We start from the raw sequence: 7336 nt of genomic DNA, 5'->3' as shown, positions 1-7336 counted from the left end.
GTACAACATTGTAAGTAAAATAAATATTTAAATTTGCCGTGAATGTGTGACCTCTTGGAGCTTCTTCTTTTCATCAAATACGTTTAATTTTTGTTTTGAATTTTATAGGTTTATTTTTGGGCAACTGATACCAACAAATAAAGACTTGCTATTTCCATCTCCTTCTTCAGATTCAATTTTTTATATTCAAGTTCTGTTTTTTATAAATTTATTTGGTGATTATGGTTTTTAGGGTGTGTCTTTTTATTGTGGTAGTTGGAGAATTTTGTGCTTTTGTTTTTAGAGTTGGGGATTGTTGAGTTTATAGTGATTTTTTTTTATTGTGGTAGTTGGTGAATTTTGTGTTTTCTATTCATACCATATCATGCCAATCTTTCACAACATTCATTTCCTATTAAAAATGTTTCAAAATTCAGCATCATGTAGGTTCTTCATACTATAAGACTTCAATTATTCACTTGATCAAACTATTATATTCAAAATGATCAAACTGTCTCTAATTTCAACATTGTTGAAAACATTTCATGATAATATATGAAAATTAACAAAATAATTAACAAATATTTCAACAATATATATTTTTCATAACTAATGCAACTATGAAAATAAGTACTCAAATTATAGAGAAATTTTAGGACTTGCGAAACAAAATCGAATTGTTGACAGGTTTCTAGTCTTTTAGTCTTTCAATAATTCAAAGGAGAGATCTAGTCTTTCAAAATCGAATTCACAAGCGACCACCATAAAAAATTCAATCACTAAAGGGAGATCTCCTACTTACTGCTCACGGAAACATCCGACCTGTACAATATATAGTCAAGTCGTCCGCTGATTTGTTTCCTTCTATGTATTAGATTTTTGGCCCTTGGTTTGGTGAATTTAAGTTGGCCTTAGGTGTAAAAAAAAGGATTGTCGGTTATTGCACGCTTGATGGCAGATTTTCTATTGTTGGCAAGCTTCTTGAAGAAAAGTTTTATACTTAAATGCCTTAATAATTTATGATTGTATATCTTAAATGCCTTAAATGCCTTAATAATTTCTGATTAATAATTTATGATTGTATACGTTAAATGCCTTAAACTCCTTAAATGCCTTAATAATTTATAATTAATAATTTATGATTAATAATTTATAATTAATAATTTATGATTAATAATTTATAATTAATAATTTATGATTAATAATTTATAATTAATAATTTATGATTAATAAGTTATAATTAATAATTTATGATTAATAAGTTATAATTAATAATTTATGATTAATAAGTTATAATTAATAATTTATGATTAATAAGTTATAATTAATAATTTATGATTAATAAGTTATAATTAATAATTTATGATTAATAAGTTATAATTAATAATTTATGATTAATAAGTTATAATTAATAATTTATGATTAATAAGTTATAATTAATAATTTATGATTAATAAGTTATAATTAATAATTTATGATTAATAATTTATAATTAATAATTTATGATTAATAAGTTATAATTAATAATTTATGATTAATAAGTTATAATTAATAATTTATGATTAATAAGTTATAATTAATAATTTATGATTAATAAGTTATAATTAATAATTTATGATTAATAAGTTATAATTAATAATTTATGATTAATAAGTTATAATTAATAATTTATGATTAATAAGTTATAATTAATAATTTATGATTAATAAGTTATAATTAATAATTTATGATTAATAAGTTATAATTAATAATTTATGATTAATAATTTATAATTAATAATTTATGATTAATAAGTTATAATTAATAATTTATGATTAATAAGTTATAATTAATAATTTATGATTAATAAGTTATAATTAATAATTTATGATTAATAAGTTATAATTAATAATTTATGATTAATAAGTTATAATTAATAATTTATGATTAATAAGTTATAATTAATAATTGTGCGAGACAATGTCAATGAACAAGAAAATGATGAAACAAATGTTGAGGAAGATCGTAATAGTTGTAGTGATAGAGATGATTGAATAATTGTATAGAGTATTTTAATATTTTAAGCTATGAAATTTGTAATTTTGTCATATTTCTTTTGCTTTTAAATAGTATTCTATATAAGACTTCATATTTTTGGTGTTTATGTAATGCACATATTATCTATGAATCATTTGGAATACATTTTAGAAATATGTTTTATCACGTTGTTAGAACATTTTTGCAGGTATTTGATTTGATATGGGAAAAAGGCGTAGGTGTTCGGGACAAGAAATGTTAGAATGGTTAGAAAGACAAGAAAATTCAAATGATGTGGAAACTATCCAAGATCAGCCCCAACAACTCAACAACAATCATCTTGAGGATCAATTTACAGATGTAAGCTTGACATATATTATGTTGGAGGATGATGTAGTTGAGCCTTCACCAAAGCCAAATGAAACTGAATCGCAACAAAAAGAGGAGTCATTACTTATCAAAGTTAAAGGTAAAAAATCTCATATCATTAAATTTGTTGTCTTATTTTGTGGTGGTTGTACGAATATTAATATATTATCTTAATTGAGTTATTATTATTATTTGCACACTTAGATACTTCTAACGGAGAAATTATAATTTGAAAAATGGTAGTAAATCAAGTTTGGCATCTAGAGAAAACAAAAAAGATTATGGTTGAAATTGGTGCTAATTGACAAGGCAATGATAATGGATCAAATTTACTTGTGAGATTTCTCGGCGAACTTGCTAAAAAATCAGCATTTTGTCCTATATCTGTTGAAAGATGGGATGAAATGTCAGAAAAGAATAGTAAAGCAATTTGGAACTGCATCAAGGTTATTATCTAAACTTCGTAGAACATTTATTTTTATTCCATTTCTTTGCATTGAAGATTGATATGTTTATATAATCTTGCAAGGATCATTTTGTGTATGATTATGCTGCTGGTATCAAATGGACATGGGCAACCCTAGGAGAAAGATGGAAGGCCTATAAATATAAGTTACGATGTAAATACTTCTACCCTAACAAAAGTAAGGAAGACCTACTTGCTATTGATCCTCTTGTGCCTGAAAATGATTGGATTGCTTTTGTTAATTACTATAAAAAACCACAAATGAAGGTATAAATTCTTTGTTGCATTACTTTTACAAAGTAAACAAAGTACATTGATATTTTATATTAAATGCATATATTGACTAGCATTTGAAAATTGTAGAAACTAAGTGAGCAAAATATGAAAAATCGAAAGATGCTTAAAGTCTCACATGTTGGGGGTAGTATGAGCAACGCAAGAAGAGCTCGTCATATGGTAAGTTAAATCCATAACTATTATTTTTGTAATATATTAAAGTATTTGTATATGAAAGTTTGATATTGATTTATATTTTATTAATATCTTAGGAGCTACAATTGAATAGACCTGTATGTCGTGTTGAGGTTATATTGTCAACTTTGCTTAAAAAGAATGGAAACTATGTGAATGAGGAAGGAAAATCCATTGCAGTAAGTAAAAATGATAACATTGCTATTGTTTATAAAGTATTTGCTACCTGCTAGTATGGTAAAATTTATTTGACTTTTATTTCTCTACTAGGAAAAGATATCAGAGAACTTGTCTCAAGATCAAGAACGTGTTGCCACTGAAGGTGTTCCATCAAAGATTAATGCATATCCAGAGGATGTCATTGGCAAAGTGTACGGAGCTGAACATTCAGGTCGAGTGCGTGGTTTAGGTGTTGGTGTTTGTCCCACGAGTGTTTTCAAGACGCGCAAATATTTCACGCAATTTGAGAGTGTTGGTAGCTCTAGCCAAAAAAATGTTGAGGAGTTACAAAAGGAAGTGCACACTTTGAAAGAAAAGCTAAATGGATATGAAGAGACTAAGGAGCAACTTTCACAAACACAAGATCAACTTAAAGTTCTCCTTAATTTTATGCAAAGAAAATTTGGTGATGAGTTACCTACTTTCAACCAAGGTTTCCCTTCACCTTAGTAATATAATTTCTTATAATATATAGAAATTGAAGTTAATAAGAGTTTTTGCACTTAGATCTATACTTTAAGTCACTAGCAAATATCATGTTCTATTTGTTGACATAGTGATTGATATTATTAAAATGATACTCACTCATTAGTATTAGTTAGTAAACAAAATATTTATTTTATGCTTTGAATTGACAGGTTCTGATTCTGGTAATTAACGAGAAAAGGTCATCTTGATTTTTGGAATACAAATGGAAGAAATATGTTGCTATTCGGATTGCAAACGGAAGGAATGAATGTTTAGTGGATTGTTTTGGTTTTGCTCTAGACTATTTTGATGCCGTCAAATTTTTTTGTATGTTTTATTAGTTTATGTATAAGATTTTAGAATGTTGAACTACTTTGATCAAAGTTTTAGAATGTTAATTAGTTGTTTTTATTGGTATAAACTATTTTATACTTTTATATTAATGATGGTTTTAGAATGTTAATTAGTTATTTTTGCTATATTGGTTAATGATGTCTTCCTGATATTACAATGTTTGGTTTGACTCTATTGTTAGAAAGGTATGACAAAAACAGGAACAAACCTGCAATTGATATTAAAAAAAAAAACATTTAGCCACGGTTGACCCGTAGGAAATGCCAAAACAAAATATTTGTTCATTTTATCATTTAATATGATTTTACCTGTGGCTAACTGTAAAATAATTGTGGCAAAAAATATGTTACCACGACTCTTTTAGGCGTGGCTAATATGAGTTTTATCTTTGTTATTAAGTACAATTACAAAACGAATATAATGATAACATTTAATAAAGAAGATTAGAATAACATATAATAAAATATTATTTTCAAATAAAGTAATAATTACATCTTTATTTGACAACTATATTTCATTATATTTGTTCATTTTATCATTTAATACGATTTTAGCCATGGCTAACTGTAAAATAATTGTGGCTAAAAATATGTTACCACCACTAGTAGAAAATTGGGCTTTTAATACGGCACATTTAAGTCGGTTACGTGCTACCAGACTTAATAAATGAGGCGGAGGTACATTTAAGTCGTTTGTCCGTATAAACGAGTTAACAAGATGAGGCGGTGGCAGATTTGTAAATATGTGAAAAACGATTAACACGGTTAGATTGACAACCGACTTAAGAGATAATGTAAAAATAAAATTAAAAAATTAATATATTCCATTATACTCCGTGGCTAAATCGGTTATTTATTAAACGAATTAATAAAATGAGGCGGTGGCAATTTTGTAAATATTTAGAACTTGTTTAATGCGGTTCTATTAATATCAAACGTAAACAATTCTATCTTCCACTTTAACCCAGTGAAACGTTTTGTCTTCCACTTTATTAACTATTCTATTATAAATCTTTTCTATTCTCTAATCATATTTCCGATCTACAGTCATCGCTCTGTTTAATACGTACATTTCTTGATAATAGCCAAACTTCAACTCAGTTTCATGTCGATTTCTTTACAAGCGTCAAACTCAGTTTCATCGCCGTAGTCGCCATCTTCATGTTTCATCCCATCGCCACCTTTTGTTTCATCGCCACTATTTCAGGTATGGTCTTCAATAATAAATAATTCATTTAGATAAAATGATTATCATATGTGCTCATAATTTCATTTAGATAATAATATCATATTATTTGAAGGAAAAAAATATATGTCAAATTCATTTTTTTTTTCTAACTATTGTTTATTTTACTTTAATAGTTACTTATTTGTATCATAGTTATTTGAGTAAGTGTACAAGTGTGGATAAATTTTTACAACTTACTTTAAAAAAAAACTTCATAAAAACCAAGGAAAATTTTATTGTTGTTTTTTTAAATAGAACCTGTTATATTTTGAAGAAATAAGAAATTATCATGGGATTTGTCATAGTTATACAAAACTGATATGGTATGATGATTTGTTAAACATGACAAATCTGTAAGTGTGACTACTATGTCATGTTACATATGTTGAACATCTTAACATAGTTGTTTCATGGATGCAAGTACGTATTTTTTTACATGTTGTTATTGATTGTATTTTATTATATTTGTCTGATAAAAAATTATAAGTTGTTATTGATTGTATTTTTAATGTTCATATGATAAAAAAATTAGGATTCAGCCGATATTGATTGTGTGTTTTCTTTTCTTTACAGATATTTGATGACTCAAGATCAAATCACCGGATCACAGTAAATAAGTTCGAAAACGTTGTATGGATTTTATTTTGAAATTAATTGAAGAAAATGACAATGCTAATATATGTCTATTGAATATTGTTACATTGTGGTTTTGTAATTTTGTTAATGGATATCTAATTATTAGTCGGAAATTTTGTACTCTATATTTTTTTGTATAAACATGAGATATTGTGATATTGTATATTTTGATTATTAGATGTTTATATAAAATTGTGATTGTAAGTACAAAACTCTTATTTGAAATTTAATACCAAATATTGTATGGATTAGGAGCGTGAAAACAAAATGAGAAATTTATATAAAAATAAAAAATAAAAAAAAATAATTATTTTAACTATATCTATTTAGTCAGTTGGTCAAAATATCCGACATAAAAAGATGATGTGTTGTACTGAATTTTTGATGTTTAAGTCGGTTAAAGTGAATCGACTTAATATGATGAAGCTCTGTTAAGTCGGTTCATGGAACGAGTTAAAAAACAACATATTTTTTAAGTCGTTTGCTGATAACTCGGGCACGGAATCGACTTAAAATGTACATTTTAACCGACTTAAAAAGGCAAAATTCTACTAGTGCACGACTCTTTTAGGCGTGACTATTATGAATTTTATCTTTGTTATTAAGTACAATTACAAAACGAAGATAATAATAAAATTTAATAAAGAAGATTAAAATAAAATATAATAAAATATTATTTTCAAATAAAGTAATAATTACATCTTTATTTGACAACTATATTTCATTATATGTTATTATTATGTTCGTTTTGTAGTAATATTTTGCAATGAGGATAACCCTATATACTATAACCCGAACCTCAAACCCAAAACCTTAAACCTTAAATTAGAGTTGTCAAATAAAGTAATAATTACATATAACCCGAAACTCAAACCCAAAACCTTAAACCTTAAATCCTAAAACGAATATAATAATTATATTTAATAAAATAGAGTTGTCAAATAATGTAATAATTAAAAAGCATTCTGCTCTTAAATTTATAATTGTGTTTCAAGTCATATTTTGAACATTAGCCATCATTTGGTCTAAAAATACGATTTTCATTCCATTTTTGTCGGGTGATTCGAAAATAGCCTGAAAAGTCTAGATGAAATACGGGATTTTCATACCACCTGATTTCGGTCCATTTTT

Source organism: Cicer arietinum, chromosome 3 (genome assembly GCF_000331145.2).
Source record: "Cicer arietinum cultivar CDC Frontier isolate Library 1 chromosome 3, Cicar.CDCFrontier_v2.0, whole genome shotgun sequence".
Taxonomy (NCBI): Eukaryota; Viridiplantae; Streptophyta; class Magnoliopsida; order Fabales; family Fabaceae; genus Cicer; species Cicer arietinum.
The sequence above is the reverse complement of the archived record's forward strand: the minus strand, read 5'-3'. Positions refer to the sequence as shown.